The following is a 22,935-nucleotide window of genomic DNA, read 5'->3' as shown; positions in this document are numbered from 1 at the left end:
TCCTGAAAAATTGTGTAACTTGCTCCGAGTCATCTTCTAATCCTGCTGATATGCGAGAATGGCGAAATTAAACTGTGTTTCGTGTCGGCCATTTAGCATTGGAGAATAACGCTGGTGTAATTGTTATGGCTCCAAATGATTAGGTTGAAATATACATACGCACACTCTTGTGGAACAGTACTGCGCTTAGCTTCATAGAAAACTAAAATAATTGCTTCAAGCGCGTTAAAAGAATAAACACCTTTGTTCTCTGTAGCGCACGTACAAAGGCAGTGAGGACGAAACTGTAAATTTCAGTTAAGTAAATCTGTATTCGTATTTACTGTGTGCTTCTCCGCTGTGCACGTACACGGCTGTGAAGCCGAACGTGTGAATGCCAGTTAGGTCATTTTTCAGTTAACTTTACCTCGTGCTTCTCCGCAGCGCAAGTGCATAGCAGTGAAACCGAACTTGTTAATGCATTGCATTGTTTGCTTTTCTTGCAGGCATAGAAGTGAGCATTTCAAGTTTAAACAGTGCGTATTTTTCTTTACGTTGATGGAACGACTTAAATTTTGCTTGAATTATGTGGAGGCATTTGTCATTGACTTGCCACCAAAATCCCAAACTGTCATATTACGGAAGAACACATCATCTTTTGGTGCTCGCTACACACTGCTGTACCAGGAAATCGACATGGAGGCTGCCCCTCATGCGAATACATACTTGGCGACAAAAGCACCATGGGATGAATCTGTAAGCTACTATTCAGTTGAGCTGACATTCTCAAAGCTCAGAGATTTGGATCACGCATTGACATAAATTTACTGACACACTCACTGCTACGCTCCACTGTGTACCGAGACAAGTGCCCCTGGAGCGTTGTAGTGCCAACACTTACACATATGATCTACGAGTGTACAAAACAAAAGACAGCAAGACGGCAAAGAAAATTCTATAAGAAAAGGAAACAGAGAAGTAAAAATAATATAACTACTTGCACGCACCGAAACCTTCGAGGAACCTCAGTTCCTTCTCGGACAGAGCCACGAAGGGCTTGCTAATTAATACAAGGCACCTGTTCGCGTGCCATCTGCGCGGCCTCAACAATGACTCGGGTGTGCTCATCTCTGTGCTTGTACAGCGTCGCTGTGTCCTTGAAAAGGGGCACACAATTGCACTCGGTGCAGTGCTGAGCAAGAAAACCATCTTTCCCTTTTCTAACATTGTTAGCGTGTTCTCTCAGCCGATCGTTCAGGCACCTTTCGGTTGTTCCGACATGACAAGCACCGCATGAAAGGGGGGTCCTATAGACAGCTTCTTGGGAGCATGCCGCATACCTGTTTTTATGTTAAACTATGCATTCCGTTGATGACTGCGTTTTTAGGGGGTTTGTAGATTGGGTGAGGCTGATTAGTTTGAACCGTGCGGAGAACAGGACACGAACTCTAACACGTTTTCCGATTTTCTTGAGCCTGTGTGATATCTGGTGTTTGTATGGAATCACGGATATCCTTTCACGTTCTGTATCCGTGTTGCTCGAATTTCGTCGCTGCCTCTGCTCGGCCTTATTAGTCCGCAGGATAGTCTCAGCAACGGAAGCGATAAACGCCTCGGGGAAACCAGAAGCCTTAAGCCGGGAAACTTGAGCTTTGAAGCTCGCAGAGATATTGTGGGCGCACGACCTATTTAAGGCATTCTCAAGACAGGTTTGTGCTATGCCTCGCCTAACTAACTTGCTGTGAGCGGAAGAAAAAGGAAGTAGGTTTCTGCGCACGTGGTTCATAACACCAACAGATGTGCTGTGAGCTAAAAACCAGTCTTAAATCCAAAAAGCGTAACTTGTCATTCTCGGGCATTTCATGTGTCAACACAAGAGGCTTTAAACAATCTTCGAACACACCTATCGTTTGAGTCGCAAATGAGTGGAACGTAGAAGAATTACAATTTAGAAGAACCAAGAATTCATCTACGTATCTGAATACTTTGACGACATGCGAGCCTTCTAACTTTTCCTGCAGTTTTTTGCCCAATTTCGCCAATAGAAGATCACTGAGTAGATTTCATAGATGTCAATTTAACTTTGAAATATTTTTAAATTTATACATACACTATACCCAACCACGCCGCCTGACACACTTGGCTGACAACAGCCCTGGCTGCGACTGACTGTAATCGGCTCGCACGCACGCTTGCTGACTTGAGAACTCGTGCCGTGGTGGTGTCACAAAAAGAAGAGTTTGCTTTCTCACCTTTTATTGCAATAGTTTTCTCTCGTGAAATATACTGAACTGCAAATACATTAAAAGATTATAAAAAAAGCATAACAAACTGAAATGTTGGTGGCAGAAATAAAATAAAATGTAACCTATACAGCGCCTTCTAGCGACATTATAATATTTTTCTTATTTATTCAAACCTGTATCGCACTGTGGCATCTTTCAAATGTTGTACCTTTACCGTTTTAATTTGTACTAAGGTCTGAATAATTTCTATGTAACTATCTCACGCATCGGCGACATCAATTTTTCTTACCGCAGGAGGTTCTTGTAACACAAAAGGCACAAGCACGAGCTTGCGGGCCGCGGCAGCGAACGTGAACATCGATGTTCACTTTTCAAGCGCTCGAACGAGCTCGCCTACGTACTTACACGGGGGCGACAAAAAGATACACGAACCGTGCCGTTCGCATTTGTCTTCACCATGCACTTAGCTTGCTCATGCGGGTATTGTTTTTATGCATCATATATGGTTTGTCTTTTTATTACCAAGAAGGCTACAAGTGTAAGTAACGTGACCAGCCGAGCGAGGAGACGTACTGTTCGCATTTTTTTTTTTTTTTTTTTGTTCGAAGAACCGTACTGGCCCACCGGCTGAAATGGATGATGTAAACATTATGGGTATACACATTGAAAGAGGTCGTGACAATTTCTACGATACACTTTGACTTTGGTTATTTTGTTAATAGTTGATTTTCCCACCCCGTTTGCACTTTAAAGGAAAGCAGTACGATGCTGCCTCTGCATGAACATCGTGTTCCCCTGCTGAAGCATTACCTGCGGTCATGTTCTTTTTTTAAGGGGAGATGCGAGTCGAAAAATCGCGTCTTTAGTGAAATTTCTCGTATTTCTGATTTTTATTGCATTGTAATCTTCAAACCTTCTTCTTTCATCTGTGAAAATTTCAAAACTAAATTTGAACCGCAAAATTAAAAAAAAAATGTGTATGAAGGCATCACGGTGGCTCAAAATTTCGTGAATTTGCGCCGATATTGGCCATCTTTGACTGCGCGCTGCTCCCCGTCGCAGTGCCGCCCGCCATCGCGATCGGTTGGGAAAGTTGCGTCCGGCCTTCTTACAGCTCCGACGACCGTCAGTTTCGTACGTGGGCAAAAAAAAAAAAAAAGCGAGGCCTTTTTATTTTGTGGTTTGAGCGGTTTGAAACGCGCGACACCCTAAGCCGCATCGCCATTCGCTACCGAGTCATTGTCAGCTGTGTTGGTGGCGGCCATCGGCATTTGGTCCGTCTGCTTTTCTGCGCGTCTACGCATATTTCCGCGATGACAAGCCCGAAAAAGTGCAACGTGAGACCGCAGAAGTTTCGGACGAAGCACAAGTTCAAGGGAAGGCGGCGAAAGCGCCCCGAACGACGGCGACGAATGAGAACGCGCCTACGTCTGCTAGGCCTGACGGCGGCATCGACGAGTGCGCGAGCGACAGTGGCTGTGATGAAGGGATTGACGATGCGCTTTCTTTCGTCAGTGCTTCGGAAAAGGAGCTCGGCTTCTTCGAAAAAGACGAAAGACAGCGCGATGAGGTTTGTGCAACGACAGTTTTGTGCGACACCCTCTTGCTGACGGCACTTGTGGCAGGTGCGGCATGCCCTGCTTGTGGTATTCAAAAACTTGCCGTTCGGGAGCCGGCAGAAAAGCACAAGGGACTTTCGTTGCTCCTCGAACTTCATTGCGAAAACAGCGAATGCTTAGCGACTGTTCTTTCGTGCTCCTATACGTCACTGCGTGTTACGGCGGACGGCAGCAGCCGAGTGAGCTAACGGTACGACATTGGGAGCTCCCGAGATAGTTTCGCTGTAAATATGAAGGCGGTGGTGGCTGCACGCGCTGTCGGCATTGGGCATGAGCAATTGTCGAGATTTCGCTCCATTATTGGACTCCCAAAGCCAATGCACCACCAAGGATTTTTTTCTATAGCAAAGAAGGTGCACACCGCTGCCATGGAAGCCGTGAGTGAAAACTTGCACCGATCCAGACAGTTGACGAAAGAAGTAGCAGGCGAAACTGATGTGGCTGTTATGTTCGACGGCACTTGGCAGAAGAGGGGCCACAAAAGCCACAACGGGATTGGCGCAGTTATCTCCTTAGATACTGGCCTCTGCTTAGACTTCGAGGTCATATCAAATTACTGCCTGACATGCAGTAGGCACAAGGATATGGGCCCAGACGAGGAAGTGTGGCAGGCATTCCATGGCCCAGTCTGTGAAAAAAATGCAGAATGTTCCTCCCATGCCATGGAAACAGAGGCTGCAATGCGCATTTGGCAGAGAACATTCACTTATGACACCCTACTACATTTCATGACATTCTTGAGTGACGGTGACAGCAAAGCATATAGTGCAGTTGCAGAGTCAAAAGTCTATGGTGCTGTCAATATAGAAAAAGAAGACTGCACTAATCATGTGGCCAAGAGACTTGGCACCGCGCTACGGAAGCTGCATGTGCCATTACCACGAGGGCAGAAAATGAGAGAGCCAGCCATTCAGAAGCTCCAAACATACTATCAGATTGCCATAACAAGCAACAGGGGGAGTGTACGGGATATGTACACTGCAGTATGGGCTTCGTACTTCCACTCATGCTCTACTGACAATGCTGGCAGCCACAAGTTTTGCCCTGCAGGAACAGAGTCGTGGTGCAAACATCAACGCGTTGAAGCACTTGGTGAACCTGCACCACGCCACAAACCTCTCCTGACAAAAGCACAGGGATTGGCTGTTTTGCCCATTTATAAGCGGCTAACGGATGAGAAGCTCCTTGCTCGATGCATTAAAGGGAAAACCCAGAACGCATCGGAATCCCTGAACAGCAAAATTTGGCTATTTTGCCCCAAGACTAAGTTTGTCTCCCGAACGGTTGTCGAGACTGCCGCAGCTATGGCAATCCTGTGGTTCAACAAGGGTCATGCTACTTTCCAGCATATCCTAGAAGAGCTCAACATACTGCCATCTAGAGATCTAGTTACTTTCAGTGATTCCCGCGATGCGAGGCGCATCAAGAGCATGTCCGAGCGTCTGACAGCAGAAGCAAGGGCCCACCGTCGTCGTGGAGTGAAAAGGGCACGGCCAGAAGAGAGTGCTCGCAAGGACCGTGAGGGCACAGCCTATGCTGCAGGACAGTTTTAGTAACTTGCAGTGCTTTTCAATGTTCTGTTGAACATTATGGCCAAAGATTATGCATTTCTAACAACTCTGTGATAAAAGAAAAAGGTTTCAAACTTTCAAATGCGTTTTTCTCCTTTTGCAGTTTTGTGTGATCTGTGCTTCTTATACACGCTAGTTCTTATACTTAGAATTGTCATACCTCTATGAAATTTTGCACATAGCATGATGAAGGCCCATAGAGTGCAAGTATCTATTCAGATTGTCAGTGCTGCTTGATTATGTTTTTCAAAAGTTACATAACAATGAAAGCCCTTGGCAACTAGAGCCATAGTAAATTTTTCTATTTTTTTATTGTATTTCACCTTTTTACACACAAAATTTATATAGTTTTTTGCACTCTACAGTTCCAAAGGATCATAGTCAGCTATATCTGCATGCTTTATCTCAAATTTTTATAGGTCAGAATTGTTGCATAACAATGGCCATAATTTTGCAGTATCTGACCTGCAGAAAGAAAACCAAGCAATATACATGAAAATAAATGACATATTTGAAAAAGAGGAGAAAAAACTCTATTAGCATGCCAATTTATGTTAAATTCAGACTCTTAATAAAGAAAATTGTTTTTCGAGTAGCATCTCCCCTTAACTCTGAGTTTCCCTTTTGTGAACACTTATTTTGTGGGCTTATATAGCCTACAAACATTATAATCATAATATTTAGTGGAGAATGAAATTACTCAAGTTCACTGGGTGTCAAATTACTTTGGTGATATTTATGAAAAATATAGGTGCGATATTTTGGAATACTCATATCTGTCACTTGGCTCATATATTTACCACATCAAAAACTCCCCTTTGATTGAATTTGCCACTAAGTGAAATCCGTATATGAATGACATCCTAATACCATGCATAAAACCTCAAGATCACTTAATTCTTGTAGAAATTCACACTAGCTAGCTTTATAAATGACAAATAGCTGCTGTTTATTGGTTCTATAGGCGACAAATACGTCTCGTCTATTACAGCCTATGAGCACCAATACATATTTACCAATAAATAGGTACCAATACATATTTATTGGTCCGATACGGCACAAATAGCTGCCTTCTATTGAACTCTAATGGTGCCAATACATGTCTATTGATTCTATAGGTGACAAATAGCTATAACCTATAGGCACCTTATTGGTCTTATTGGGGACGAATAGGTGTAGTCAATTGGTTTTTATTGGTACCAATAGATTTCTATAAAGACAAATGAAGTATTAATACAGCTCTTATATAACCAATAAGATTTCTCTATAGGACCAATACATTTCTCTATTGGTACTTTTGCTAGGGAGCCGCTGTAAAGTTATTGGCGCACACTGAGCTATTGCCCTCTTGCGCTTGTGAATCGTGATTGTTTTGAGGATGTGACTTTGGTGAACTCATGCCAAATGCCATAGCAAGCAACCAGGTTACAATTTCCAGGGGACTGTTGATAATGAGCTCTTTTTCATCCTTAGTAACCTACTTAAGCTCGTTAACAGTGGTTTTAACGTAATTTCAGTTTTAACTACATTCTTCGTTGTTTTTGTCGTGAAACTAGAAATGTAGATTTTCAAAAAATTATACAAAATCTTGCATATTGGAGTAACATCTTCCCTGAAGTTTGTTGATCTTTTGTTCTTTTCTTTAGCCTCTGGGGATGATGACATAAAAAGTTGCTGTCGTGACATTGGTTATTCTGCTCTTTGATGAGATAGCAGTGAAACAGGAGGAGGAAGAAATCGACCATCTGTTCAAATAACAATGGACATGGCATTGACCACTTGCAGGGCAAACGCACCTGGGCGGCAAGCTCAGTGGACAATGTCTGGGCCATGCTACACTCAAATAGAGGAATAAGGAATTTCAAGAGGATTGAAAAGTTGTTACTCATTGTTAAAGCCCCTGCAGGGGTGTCTGCGCAAGCAGGCGTTTAGTGTGCAGCGACACCACGAACCCGAGCTCACGGTGGGAGGGTTTTGACTTCCACCCACGCCCAGCCGTGCGTGGTTTTGCCGTGTCCGGAGAAAAGGGGATCGTGGGCGTTGAGCCGTCGCCGAGTGATAAGATCTATAAGGCCCCCCGGCAGAGGCAACACGCTCTTTTGGCCCCGAATTCACGTAAACGGCACCCTTGGGCTGACCCTCCCAGAGGAAATCGGCAGTTTCCTATCTCTCTCTCTACCTATGCCTTCGTCTTTCCCTCTCACTTAACGTTCTTCCTATCTTTTCCTCTCTTCTAGTGACTTCTGATTGTCCTGGCAGCAAGGGTTAATCGTGTGTGGTCATCCAACCTTGGCATACCATATTAGGTTATAGAGGCGCCATATGACAGGCGTCGTGCAGACTCTTTTATGAAGCTCTGCCGCATCCCCTTGTAGGCCTCCGTGGTGGGCGGTCGGCGCTGTTGTCGAACTTTCCAACTATCTAATGGTGGAAGCGTTCCCTCAACTACCTGATCAACCTCTAAAAAGAGGTCGATCAGGTAGTTGAGGGAACGGTAGGGATCAGGTAGTTGAGTTCCGTCTCAATTCAATCTCCAAACCGACCATAACAACTTCCCCCGTGTAGTATTGAAAATTGGGCAACGATTCACTTTTTAAGGCAAACAGCGCGAAAAATGATGACAGAGAAGTAGGAAGACACGGGACAAGCACTGACTTTCAACTGGGAAATTTAATGAAGAAACATAGTATACATATATAGTTATTCGCGCATGCTCTTGCACTGCGAGAAAAACTAAGTAAACTAAAATAACTGCTGTTGACACGAGGCATCTTGCCCTAACAATGTGAGTGACAATAATATAAAAATGATAATTCTTTATCAAGGAGAGCGATTGATGTTTCACTGATGCAGTTTTTGCCCTCCTTTTGAATTCTGTAGGCTTCAAAATAGCATATTTTCTCTGTCAGAAGGTCGTGGTGGCAGAAAATAATCTTCGCTCTTAAAAAGTGCTGGGTGCATCCACAATCCCTGCAGTGGGTCGAAGGCGCGGTACTCCAAAGGGAATTGTGGTGCTCCCTCCATCTAGAGTTGACACATCGCCCCGTCTGGCCAATAGAAACGTATCTGCACGGAAAGAGTATGCTCTACACAACTCCAACTGCACACTCTACAAACATATTACAGTAAAAGCTCGTTAATTCGGATTTCACGGGACCGAAAAACTGTCCGAATTAACTGAATGCCGAATTAACGAATGAACAGGGAAAACAACATTTAAAATCACGCTGCAGAAGCATACCTTTATTTGTTAAAGTATTTTGTAATTGTCGTCTGCGTTTTCACGCAGATTCCGGCTGACATCATAGTTTTTCTTAACTGTTCCAAATGGCCAACAGCACGCAAGCTGTCGGGAGTGTTCAGGCAAGCGTCCTCTAATATTAACAGCGCCTCCGAGACATCCCGTGAGGTGCGATGAGGTCGCTGCTGTATCTCCTCGCATGATTCTTCGTCGGAATTGTGGTCTTCATGGGCGCCCGTGACATCATTAATAATCTCTTGAACGGTCAGGAGACCACTCGTGGCGACACCATGATCAATCACGATGTAGTCCTGAAAGGTCACATCTGTGGGAAGGACAACATTGAAAGTCGGGCAGTCATCGTTTGTGGACTTGGCTCACACCTCCTCGATGCCATCGTCAGCTACTGCTGCATGCTCGGGCCTCACAAAAGCGCTGTGCCGAAAACAGTTGGCGATGACTTGCGGAGGAGTGTTTTTCCACACGTGGGCGATGATGTGCACTGCGCCGAGTAAGTCTACTTGATACAACTTTCCAGCTTCTGAGCATAGGATCATTCGCTCTAGCAGGTGCTTGAGGTACTTCAACTTCACGTAGTGACTGATACCCTGGTCCATCGGCTGAAGAGCAGACGTAGTGTTGGGCGGCAAAAAACTACTTTGATGCTCTTCAGTTCGACTGTACAGTTATGGGCACTGCAGTTGTCAACAACCATAATTATCTTGTGGTCCTTCGACGCCAAGTGCAGGTCCAGCTGCTGCAGCCAGCCGCGAAAAATGTCCGATGTCATCCATGCCTTCCTGTTCGCTGTGTACTCGACAGGAAGGCTTTTGACGTTCTTAAAACAACGTGGCTTAAGCGCCTTCCCGACGGCAAGTAGTGGCAACCACTCCGTGCCAGTCATATTGGCGGCAGGAAGCACAGTTATCCTTTGCTTGCACTTCTTGCCACCAATGCACGCGTCCCTTTTGAAAGTTGCCGTCTTGTCGGGCAGAGCTCTGAAAAATAGAGCAGTTTCATCTGCATTCAACACGTCACGTGGTTCATATGCGGTGATGTGCTCCAGCAGCTTCACATTTCTCCACTCGGTGGTCACGCTTTCGTCAACACTAGCCTTTTCGCCGCACACACTCCTGAAGACAAGTTCGTGTCTCTCTAGAAACCTCGCAAACCACCCTTCTGACGCTTTGAACGATTCAATGTTCATCATTGCAGCGTACTTCTCACCTTGCGCCATGATGAGAGGTCCGCTAAAAGGCAGATACGCGATGCGACAGTCAGTAATCCACCAGAGCAAAGCTTCTTCGAGCTGGGGATGAGCTGCGGTTCGCAACCGCTTTCTAGAGGCATGAAACTTCTCGCTTTCGAAGGCTTGTTGAATCTGTTGTTCATTTTTCACATACGTTCCCAACGTGCTCCGCTTCACGTTGTACTTGGTCATAACCAGCTGTCACGATTCGCCGTTCTTCAGTGCTTCCGAAATTTCCACTTTAGTCGCCAAGTTCTTCGCGTCGTAGTTCTGTTGCTTTTTCGGCATTGCGATCACTGTAGCGCACGATGGTGGTGGCATGCAAATACGGTCACAATGGAAGAAAAAGAGAACTCCGCAAGAAGAGATGGTTCTGACACGACAACACAGGGGAAAGTGGCGTCGGAGGCGCTGAGTGGAGAAGAAAGAAGACGCCGACGTTCGGTGACGCTGCAATCGCCCCCACTAGTTGACGATGATGCCGATGCCACTCAGGTTTGGTCCCATAGATTAACATGCACTTTGGCTGGGACCAATAGAGCCGTCCGAATTATACGAATTTTCGAATTAACGCGTGTCGAAATAACGAGCTTTTACTGTATAGGGTGACGTTAGGAAACGAAGAATAACAGCTACTACTGCCACTTTACGTGGACACTTACTGTTGACGTACAGCACTCCTTCGTCGAGCCTAGGTGTTCCATAGATGTTGGCTGAAAGCACGACGGTCTCGCCATCCTCCCAAACAAATACTTGTTTGGCCATTTAGCACGCGCAGCTGCAAAAAGTTGGCACACTAAAACACTCAAACACACACAGCTGAGTTCCCGCGGCCGCTTGAAAATGGCTGTCTTGACGTAATAAACGTCATCTGCTGCTGCCCGAACAAAATTGCGCGGGCGGTCCCGAGCCGTCCGAGGGCCGCGAGGCAAGCGAAAAACGAACATGCGCCGAGCGATCCCGGACCAGTGGGTGGAACTGCCGGTTGATCCCCATGAAAAACGAATACGCCGGCCGGCGTCCGGGACGCGAGTTTACAAATGCGAGCGGATAGAGCCCCCCACAATGCACCGCGGCTCAACGTTCTTGGAGGCTATGCATTTCCGCCGGCCTAACTGTGTCATCGCGCTGCCGCTCCCCGCACTTTCGTATAGTGTTGCCAGAGGCTGCTGCTGCAGCTAGCGGGGGGTCGCGCTCGCGGAAGGAAGCCCTGCCAAGGCATATGGCCCTGCAATCGTATGCTCGCGAAGTAATCGTGTGCGGCTCATCTGACTGAACGTGCTGCGCTGAGTTAGATACTCGTGAATAAAGCGTGTGCCCCCACCTCTCACTGTCCCAAAGCCGCGTTATTGAGGACGCAATGAAGCCGAGTCGCCACTACGCCTGTTGCCAAGTGCTCGGAAGGAAGCCCTGCGCCGAGTAAGATACTCGCGAAAGAAGCGTGTGCGCCCACCTCCCACTGAATGAACGCCCTACGCCGAGTTGGATACTCATGAAGAAAGCGTGTGCCCCACCTTTCACTGCAGAGTCGCAAAGCCGCGCCGTTCAGGATGCATTGAAGCTGAGACGCCTGACTACGCCTGACACACCTAGGCCTGCTGCGAAAAACGCCTTACCGGAGATTACTGCTCTCCTCTTGGTGAGTTTTTGTTGATTTTCAGCATGCTGTTATTGAAAGCGCGTCTCTGATACTGTCGTTTTAAATAAGGCTACGAACTGAGTTTGGGCAGCAAGGACAGAAATGTAGTGATGATACATGCGTGCGATCGTAAAATCCTTGAAAGCCTGCGCGCAAAACTTTCTCTTGCGTCACTACCACACTGTCGAAGCTAAAAGGAAAGCATGCAGCCTCAAGACGTTGTCTTTAGTCGAACTAATTTAAGACAAGAGAATTAAACTTATTGAAGAACTCTTCGCGGATGTTTTTTTTTTTTTTTTCATGGCTTCACTGCAATACGGCCCCGTGTTCAGGTGAAGGCAAGTTAGACTCGCAGTTATCCTCGCCCGTTTGTGGTTGTCGCTTTTTTTTTTTCGCCCCCTGTGTATTATGTGATCTGAAAATAATCTGCCACCCTTCTCTATGAAACTGTCGAGTGCACTCCATGCGGCTCTACTCTGCATGATGTCTCCTTTGAGAGGCTTCTTCAATAAAAGAATGTATTAGGGCGAAGCTTACTAAAATCACAGCTGCCAACTGTTGTAACCACTATACCCATGCAAAAATAAATATGCAATACATGAGATAATAATTTATTAACATGAAAACTGTCCCATGAGATAACACTTTATGCGTCAAGCATAGACATACGTGAATGTATACATTGGTGAGTTCATGTATGAATAGTCATGGTAATAACTTTGAAAAGCAAAATGAACTCTGCTTGCAGTGCAAGCTGAAGGAAAAATGAGAAGGGAGACAGGAAAGAGCGTACTCTTTCCTGTCCCCCTTCTCGTTTTTTCATCGGCTTGCACTGCAAGCCGAGTTTTCAAGTATGAAACCAACTAGTCTGCAAAGAAGTATTGATTCAAAAAGCACAAAGTCTTTGTTAGAATTTCAGTGGAAAGCGGCATAGCAGGCACATATATAAATGGACACTATTGACACGATGCTGTCATGCCAATGTGTGTAAAGTACACAGATGAAGCATGGTGCATACACAGGCAATATCTATTTGACTTTCTGTTGACCAGAAAGCACTATACTGCACTTAGGCTCAGCCATCTTGAGACTAGAGTAGGGCTCTGTTGTTTTGAGCTGAAATTGAAAATGCAAGTGGCACATCGGTACTAAAAATGTGGGCTCGGTAGTTGGCCATCATATAATGGTGCACTGGATGATGTGGTGTTCACAGAATGGCATACTATTGCTGACAGCACAGGTAGTTTGCCGGGTTAACACATAAGTGTGTATTGCACGGAACTTGGTGGTGACAAGTGGTGTTCTGGTACCATTTTATACATTGAGTGATGTGGGCCATCAGCACTGAGGACCGACCCACCACATCTAGTGGTGACCTGCAGGTTACGGCATTGAAATCCCGGCCGCGGTGGCAGTCTCGATGCAGCACATTGGAATGAAAGAAAAAGGATGAGTGCACTATACAATGGGACAACGTGTCATAACGCAAAATAGCTCAATCGGCCGCTATCAAGCAAGGTATCAAATAAGAATAAACAGCAAACAACAAAATGGAGAAGGTGAATTAAAAGAAACCATGCTAAGTTGTCAATACACTGTAATGTTGCTAATTAGCGAGTCGGAGCAAGAAAAGTACGGTTAAAGTCTAGAAACGCGCGCGACTACACTTTCTGGAAGCTAATAGCAGTTTCTTGAGGTGCCTTCTGGGAGAACCTCATAGGGTACTTCAGTAATTCGCTGTAAAACCTTGTAAGGCCCGAAATAGAATCATAGCCCAAAAACCTTCTCTAAAAATATGTCTGTGCCCCAACGGGTGTTTCATAAATGATATTGTTACTGGTAGAATACTGAAAACAGGTATATTTACAATATTTACAGTCACAGTAATGCGGGTAAAAACAACTAAGATAGCGAGAGCAGGCACCACCTAGTCCTTCACTTTTTCGTCCTCTCTATGTGAGCGGCACCTTAACGTTACCCTCCGGCGGTGATGGCACCGACTCGGTGCAGTCAGAGAAAGACGGTATAGAGGTGGTTATTATACATGTGCGTTGTGGCAGCCCGGTGTATGACATGGCTTCAGACGTACAACGTAAACGATGTTGGTACGGGGTTGAGTCGACGAGGACAACGACAATTCAATTTCTTATGTCATGACGGTCACTTGGCGGTGCATAGGGTACGGTTCGGAGGGCTGGAACAGTAGCTTTGTAAAAAGCCCAATACAGCGTGCTGGACACCACAGCACAGGAATCCTGGAGGAAAGTGAGTTTTTATATGACTGCTCTCGTAACGAAATTGTTGCCCGTTTGCGAGTCTGTTAGCCAAACGCACACAAGTTGACGTGTATGGTTGGCATGGGCTATAGCTTATTGAGTGTATTTAGTGGGTGGGCGTGTTGGAGGAGGCATCATTGGTGTCCATAGGCAACATTGGATTTCAGTCAAATGAAATAAAGGCGAACAGCCAGCTGCCTCGTGTTACGACATATATGTTGCACAAGACTAAGAAATCTTCTATGTAAACCATGTACCACTCCGTTGAGGTTCGGGCACGGCACGAGAGTTCTTTATGTTGGCGTGCAACGGGTTTTCCGAAAAGGTTTTTTTTTATTTTTTGAAGCACATTGGATGTAGCACGAGCCAAAAAAAACGAGCGAACCTCTTTGGAAGAACGTGTAATAGGGAAGTTGATGATGGCGCGTATTTTTGCTTGATCAGCTCGTTTACTTGCAGCGTCAACAAGATTGCCAAGCACGGCGATCTCCAGGCGCAAAAAGCAGCATTTTGAAGAGTTGAGTTTAAGATCAGCAATGTGAAAGACTTGCAATATAGCCGACAAGTTTTGCAGGTGACTGGTGAATGTAGGAGAGAAAACGACGATATCGTTCAGGCAGCAGAGAGGCATGTGGACCACTTGAAACACCTCGGTAGAGAGTCGATCGCATGCTCAAAATGTTGCTGGCACATTACACAACCCAAAGGGCATGACTTAACTACCAATCATTTTCATCGACAGCTATTTGTCGATAGCCCAAACGAAGGTCGATGGAAGAAAAGTACCGTGCACCAAAAGGGAATCAATGGCGTCGTCTATTTGCAGCAATGGGCAGAAGTATTTTTTGATTTTGTTGAAGTGCCGGTGAAATGCCGGTAGTCGACGCAGAACTGCCAGGTGTTGTCTTTGTTTTTTACAAATACTACGGGCGATGCTCAAGGGCTCGAAAATGGCTCCATGATGTCTTTAGAGAGTATTTCATCAACTTCCGTTTGAATGACGCTGCTATCGGTCGCCGAGACATGCTAAGGGTGTCGATGAATGGGTGTTGCGCCCGCGTTGTCAATTCGATGCCTCACTAGATATGTTTGTCCAAGTTTGGGTGAAGCGAAATCAAAAGTCGCGGTATAACTCCTAGGAAAGGCGTAGGTCCTGGCTTTTAGAAGGGTCAGGGTTCGGGGCAATCATATTTTCGAATGTGTCATCAGGTGTCGGGCCAGCAGCAGGGCTGCCTGGAGACGACTGTGGGGCATCAATGGCCAGAGCAACAGGGTTGTTTGCGTCTAAAGGTGATATTGTGCCCAGCGAGATACCTTCAGGAAGCAGTTATGCGTAGCGTCCAAAGTTCAGGACAGGTGTGCAAAAGTTGTTCACAGAAACAGTAACAAGATAATGAGGCAAAACTAATCTTTGCGTCAGTAGAACGTCCAAGGAGCAACGTCCAGAATAGCAAAGAGAACTGAGGTGTTGTGGTCGTCGGAAGCTCACATGCGCAAAGCACATTCAAAGGATGGTAGGTGTACGGCTATTGGCTTCGCGAACAAGTGATGAGGCGCGTGTAACGACTTTACGAAGACGACGAGAAAGGTGAGCACTCATCAATGGTGATTGGGCCCTTGTGTGGATGAGCGCTGAAACAGGCATGCCCTCTACATCTACATCAATAAGCTTCTGTCGGGATGCCAGAGTTAAACAGAGGATTTCCGAGTCGATCAGTACGGCTATTGGCTTCGCGAACAACAGGTGATGAGGCGCGTGTAACGACTTTACGAAGATGACGAGAAAGGTGAGCACTCATCAATGGTAATTGGGCCCTTGTGTGCATGAGCGCTGAAACAGGCATGCCCTCTACATCTACATTCATTAGCTTTTGTCGAGATGCCAGAGTTAACAGAGGATTTCAGAGTCGATCAGTCAAGGCAGCAACACCTTCCGGGAGCTGCACTGGTCTGTTTTCCCGAGGAAGGACGGCGAGGGGGAGCGACGGGACATAAGCAACCGAGAAAGTCATTGGGTCTGGGGAGACGGCGACGGGTCATAATGTGGGGTCGATGTTTGGGCATTAGTGTTCAGTGGATTGCCGTGCAAAGGGGAGGATGAAGTGTCGTCTGTACGGTATGGTGCATGAGGAGACGATGGCCGACAATAGAGGGAAATGTGACCGCGCCATTGCAGTTGAAGCATATCGACCCGTCATCTCGCGTGCGCCATTGGTTCGAATCATGGTACCTGGAATAAGTCAGTTGTGGCTAGTAGTATGGAGCAGGGCTGATGTAGAACGACTTTGGGCACATACAGGCTGGATGCCTGCATTCGCCAGTTCTTTGCGCACGGCGGCCTGAATTAATGACACTGTCGGGCGGGCCTCCTCGTGAGAATTAGCCTGGGGAGCAGATGGAGTTGCTGCCTCGATATTATGCTGCACGAGACGCAGGAAGTTTTTGGTACAGGGCGGCGGCTGGATCTAGACGTCTTTGCAAGACGACGTGGCAGCAGTGTTAGGGAGCTGAACAAATTGTTGCGTAACATGTCGGCTTTTTGCTTCTTTGAAACTTCAGCACTCCCTGATAATGTCGTAAATGGTGGAGCAGTCTTGTACACGAGCAAGTGAAGGGCGTCTTAAGCGATGCCTTCAATAATGTGGGTGACTTTGTTGGCTTCGGCCATTTGGCTATCAACTTGCCGGCACAAGGCTAAGACATAGGCTAAGACGTCTTGTATGTAAACCATGTGCAGCTCCTTTGAGGTTTAGGCACGGCACGAGAGTTCTTTCTCTTGGCGTGCAATGGGCTTTCCAAAAAGGTGTTTCATTTTTTGTTTACATACGTCTTTTTTTTTGTTACGTACGTTTAAATTCTCCTCGTGTGTGTCGAACCACACTTTGGTCCTACCCCTAAGGTAGTACCTGACGTTTGCAAGCATCAAAGTCGAATCCCAGCGATTGGTCTTGCTGCTGCACTCCGAGTTGGCCAGCCACTTCTCCACCTGTTATCAGTCCCGCAGAAGGGGCCTGGATCTCGGAGGTTGGTCACGGCAATGTGACTGGGTGCATTCGGCATAGCGGGGGCTGGATCAGCAGAATTGTCTGCCGGCATGATGGACTGTCCAAGAATACGCCTGCTGCGAAGTTCCATTGTGTGCTCCTGATTTCCAGCACATCCACCAAAGATGTTACGGGGAGATGACCGAAAACGAGTGTATTTACAATATTCACAGTAACAACACTGCGGGAAAAAAACAACCACTATGGCCAGGACAGGCACCACCTAGTCTTCTCACTTCTTCGGTTTCTAGGTAAGCGGCACAGAACAATACTGTCAGTGTCGTGGTTTTGGGACATTAACCCCCCCCCCCCCCCGCCACTCAAAAAACGCAATTAAAGACCTCGTAACTCCTCACGGTAAGGCGAAACAAAAGTCACTCATGGTGGAATGGCACAATGTTACTGCACAACATTGATGAGTATGATTGTGACTTGTGAGGACCACACCTGATGGATACAAAGGACCAGTGGGATTAGTGGGCACCATTCTTTAGCATCAGCTTTGACAAGGCTGTATGCATGATACTGAGGTAGTAGTGCAGAGCCAAATGCTTCTGCCTGTGGCTAAGGTGACCAATTGTAAGGTTAAGATATTACAGCTAATGCGAGGAGTCGTTCTCGCTTTGATTCAATCAAAGATAAAGCATCAAGTGCAGCGGTGGCGATGAGCTGCTTCTTCGCATAGAGTTAGGTTCACTTTAAAGGATCCCACATGGCCTAATTTGATTCGAAGTCACCCACTGTGGGCCCCGTCGCGGTGGTCTACTGGCTAAAATACTTGGCTGCTGACCCGCAGGTCGTGGGATTGAATCACGGCTGTGGTGACTACATTTCCGATGGAGGTGGAAATGGTGTAGGCCAGTGTGCTCAGATTTGGGAGCCCGTTAAAGAACCCCAGGTGGTCGAAATTTGCAGAGCGCTCCACTACGGCGTCTCTCATAATCATATGGTGGTTTTGGGACGTTAAACCCCACATATCATCAGTCGCCCACTGCGGTGTGCTTTACAATCATATCGTCGTTTCGCCACATAAAACCCTAAAAATGATGTTTGAAACTAAGTTGGCTCTGTGCCTAGAACTGTCGTGAGCCCAGTTGGTGTGAGGCAGGTGCCATTCAGTGCAGCCTTGCACCAGGCACATTTTTCTCTATGCTGTGGCTCAAACAATGGGGCCTCTTCTTTGCTCTCTTGGCAGCTGGCTCAACTGCTGGGCGCCCTGTAGGGACCCTCTTGGACCCCCTTGTAAGCCCTGGCCTACGCCTAGCAGTGCTGGTAGGTTGCACCTTTATGTGACGGGCCCGGCGACGTCTTGCTGCAGCGGTAGCCTTGAATGCCAGCATCAGTCCTGTCCCATCGCTGCTGTTCTGAACACGAGCAAGCTCCTCTTCAAGACCCTTCACGATATCAAGGTAAGCTGGATTGTGTGCATTCATAGAATGCACACTCCGCAACTGGACCTCCAGGAGCTCATATGCATGTTCTTGGGCCTGCACCAAAAGTGATGAAAGAAATATACTTCACGTGTTTAGCGCATCAACAAGAACTGCACATTTATTTTGCTCCTTTCTAGCTGCAGACAACTGCTCGGTAATAAAGTTCAAGCTGAGGAGTCAGTTTAAGTTAAGGTTTTCCTGTCACCTGTTTTGACTATTCTGTTAGTGGAAGTGCTGCTAATGCCAACAATTCGTGACCTGTAGTCCCAAACATGGAACAATACGACACCGATAGTGTTAGAATCTTGAAATCGCCCTCAGAATGATGACATCCACCAATATGAAATTGTAAATTCATTAGTGCGGTGGAGCACATTAATATGCTTACAGGAATATAAGAAGCCTTCACAACTGTTCAGTAGCATTCCCTATGTTTAATTGAAAAGTATTTCAGGGCCCTTTCAAGGGGCTTGTCCTACCTGGGCAAGTTGGGCTGCTTCAGGCACCGACGGTACAGGTGCGACGTGTGTGGCCTCTTGCGTGCTGGTGCCTTGCATTGCTTGGAGTTCGTCTGGCTCCTCCTGCTGGGCACTGGTACCTTCCGTGGTTCGGGCACTACTGCTGGGCTCCTCCTTGAAGGGTTCGAAAAATATCCTTGGGGGACACTTCTCGCCCAGGGCCAGCTGTCCCAGTTGGTACCGGTCGTCAGTACTCAATGCCGGAGCATTTGGAAACAGTCCTCCATACTTTTTCTGCACCAAAGCCTGGTGCTTACAAAATGCACCTTGTTTACCAAAGAGACATGTGCATAGACCATAACTGAAGCTGGGGTGGGTGGCATAGACCTCATGGCTGAAGCTGGGGTGGGTGGCACTTGGCACAATGTACTGTCCTGGGCCTACCACTTGGATGGCCTCGGCTGCGTCTTTCGGCATTCTCGACAGCAGCCGCTTGTACTGCAGTTGATGGGCTGCAACACGGCTGTAGGCGTGGCGGAGGATACTAGGGAGCCTACATGAACGGCCGTTTTTAGCGTGATGTCAGCCTTTGACCCACTACATGCCGCCAACGCACCGCCGCCCGCCAAAACACAATGTTGTCAGACAGCAGCGCCGCGCTGTCGCCCCATCTTGGTGCCCGCACTGCGTCTACGCTTGGTTGCATTTAGTTCTCAATAATACGGTGTCGAACGTTGCGGTAGCGTGTTAAACGCTGCCGGTGAAGCCTTAGAATGCCTGGATGCTGCGTACCGCTCTGCACTAACCACAACAGAAAGGGGGTGCGAATGTTCCGCTTCCCAGCGAGCCCTGGCCGACGACAACTATGGCTGGCTCAAGTGAAGGGAGACTGCTGGCAGCCCATCAGTGCGTCTCGTATTTGCTCTGTGAGTACTGCGTATTTCGTTCACTGTTTTTTCCTGCGGCACACGTATATGTGTTTCGCGGTGTTTGCGAATGAGTAGATAACCGAAGTTGTCGTTGCTGCGTCCACGCATTGCGAGTAGGAAGCCCACAAATGAGACGCGTCCGCGCGTTCGTACGGACACGCGCTCACTAGTCTGAGCTGTTGCCACGCTTGCGTTCGTGGCAGCGTAACCTCAGTATTATGTCGCAAGTGTTTGTGTGTGGGCTGCGAATTTCTTCGTGCGCTCACTTTGAGAACTGGGTCGCTTACACGACTCTGAGAACTGCTGCTGTCACTCTGTCGGCTTCTTTTTGTTGCGCCGTACTTTGCGTAGCTGGAGGGAGCGGCGGCTGGCTCCAAAATGGCGGCGCACAGAAAACTATGCTGAATTTAGTGGAAGCTGGCAACAGCATGCCCCGTTGCCCGCTGGTTTTGGCTGAGTTTCTTGAAGGCACTTATTAAGATGTCTCCACCCTAAAAACGGCCGTTCATGTAGGCTCCCTAGAGGATACGGCTTTCAAAGTATTTCTCCCACACCAGAGCCACCGAGTCTACGAGTGCGACTGCATTAAATGCTTCGACTCTGTTCAGGATAATGTCTTTGAACACGCGTATGGTTGCCTCGCAAAATTATTGGTGTTGTGGCCCCTTGTCAACACGTCCAAACGATAGAGCTGCACCCACTCTTCTTGTCGGCGCAAAAATCTCCGAACTCTTGACACGGAGGCCTCGTGTTGTAGGGCCTTCAGTTCGGCAGTGGCAGCTTCAAGTTTTTCTGCTGTGTCTGCATACATGACCTGCCGATAGCAGGAAATTTTTCAATGAGGTGCTCGTATTTGCATATTTTCCCTTTTTTTAAACTGCACCATTATGCAGATTCGTTAGCCTGCTTTACTGTCTGCATTGAAGTCACTGTGTGATCTGCACATGATTGCCCCAGTTCAAAGGGCCAGTAAACAACCCCAAGGACCAAAAATCAAAAATATGTGCACCTTTGCTCCGTGAACATGATGCCTCAAGGATTTTGCGAATGCTTTATTAAGGAATTCACAGGAGTTAGAACATTGGTTTCAGCTGGTTACAAATTTTCGCGCCGTGTCGCCACCCTTCTCTTTCAAAGGGAGGAAAAAGCGTAGCCTGCCGTCGTGACTGGTTTAACCCAATCGATGAGCTGCGTGCTTCGTCAAGTCGCCGATCAGCGAATTTGTGTGAGGAATGAAATGAGGATTGGTCAGGTGTAGGAAAGGAGCACGGGAATCGGTTTTTAAAATGGAGGCCGTGCACGTGCGCAGCACTATAATCTAGAAATGGATTGCCGCGGTCTGCTCTACGAATTGCCAAGCGGTGGTTCATAAAAGTTGATGCTGCTGACAGTGATTTTGGGCGAATAATTTCTAATTGAATTGTAATAGTATATATATTGCATATTATAAACAAAAAGGGGCATATTTGTCACGGCCAAACAAACTTGCACAGATCTTTAAAAATTGAAACAGAGCCTATGCAAAGGTCTTTTTTTTTTTCATGAAAGGAAGTGGCTACAACTTTGAATTGTAGCAGCATTTGACTTTTGGTACAGTCCAAGTAATAGCCAGTAAAATATGCTGCGCTTAAATTTTTTTTACTTAGAGCATATGTCTGTGTAATGAGCTTTTAAACTGAAAACAAAAAAGCAGAATCGATGTCAGGATAATTCTTTATTTAAGTCTTGATGTGGGGCTTTGCTGCAGTGCGAATTTCTCTTGATTACGCGTTTTGATTGCTTAGCACCGATTCACTGCAGTGAAACCACTGTTACATGTGGTCTAATATGCTTGGGTAAGTGCTTTCATAGTTTAGCATCCCTCCACTGCCGTAAAACCACCTTTACAGAGTGTTACATGTGGACTAATATACACCTATTTTGTTCGTTCGTGGAAGTAGGCACAAAATTTAAAATTTTGTGCCTACTTTCTTACTTACTAGTTGGCCTCCAAATAATTCAAAATTTTCAGCAATTTAACTTCGATTCAAAGCAAATTTGATTACTGCATTATGTATTTGAATATTCAAAGCATTTGAATATTTGTACAAGCCTCATTTTATGGCATTTGAAATCATTTGAACCCACCAGACGTTTACTGGTGTAGTTTTTAAATGTGATTAAAATGGACACAAATGCTGTCAGCGTTGTCATCTGCAGATTAGGGCATCTTGTGCGGCATACACTCCAAATCATATCACGAGGAAGCGAAGGTAATTCATGAACTAGCCTTGCATGGCAGCTGCGCTTTTTATACACCTATGCTGCAATGCCAGCGCCATCATCTTGGAAACATGAAACGAATGCTAAAATAGCAGACCATTGTGAATTTGTTCACTAAGTGCAGATGAAACAAATGCACCTCGTATCTTAGAGCTAGAGTTACAACTAGATTGTAAAAAAACTTGCCAGTTGGAAGGCAGACATGAATCGTCTCCTCTGGTCTTTGTCGACAGAGTTGTGAGATGTTGTCAGCCAGCGCCACTCCGCTTGTGCCACATGAAAATGGCACAAAAGCTGCCTTGCTGACGGTCATGTCTGCTGCAGGGCGGCCTTCTCAGCACTCGAATTGTCACTCATGAGTACCTGTGGGGTCTGGCAGACAATGCAATAAAGTTGAAAGCTGTCCATAGTTATAAAGGCATAGAAAAGTCGTGGATGTTGTGAGAACAATTTTCGTGGGTGAATCTAAAAATATAAGTAGCCTTGGCTAATAATTTTCTATTGAATTTGAGTTCGCTATTTGCTTTTTAATAAACTATAGTTAGCAGTAACATTTATGATAAGTTTCAAGGTTAAAGACAAGTGTAAGTTTGCGTCTGTTACCAGTATTTTAAAAAGAGGAGAGAGCGCGGGCAATAGGTCCACGAACTCACTCATTGGCCAACTCACACGGACTCACTCAGACTCACATTATGAGTCTGAGTCTGGATAAGCAATATTTTTGTGAGTCGAAGTCCGAGAGAGTTTGTTTGAAGGATCTTTTAGTGAGTGTGAGTCCGAGTGGGTTTGGCTAAACAAAATTTTGGAGAGTCTGAGTCTGAGTGAGTCTACAGCGCAAGATATATTTCTTGAGTGAGTTCCACTTTCTTTTGCCGACTTGAGGTTCCACCTAGACATTTTCAGCATTACTCAGCCTTACCTAGATTCACATTTATACTCGCATCTATTCATAGGTATTCCAAAGCAGTGTTTTTCATACACCGTTTAAA

At 46.3% G+C, this 22,935-nt stretch overlaps 1 pseudogene; it reads right to left on the bottom strand.

The window, feature by feature from the left end:
• Positions 1-17,979: 17,979 nt before the first annotated feature.
• Positions 17,980-22,303, bottom strand: LOC142765287 (uncharacterized; annotated as a pseudogene).
• Between the last annotated feature and the right edge of the window lie 632 nt (positions 22,304-22,935).

This window comes from Rhipicephalus microplus, chromosome 6 (assembly GCF_043290135.1).
Source record: "Rhipicephalus microplus isolate Deutch F79 chromosome 6, USDA_Rmic, whole genome shotgun sequence".
NCBI lineage: Eukaryota > Metazoa > Arthropoda > Arachnida > Ixodida > Ixodidae > Rhipicephalus > Rhipicephalus microplus.
This window is presented reverse-complemented; position numbering and strand designations above follow the sequence as displayed.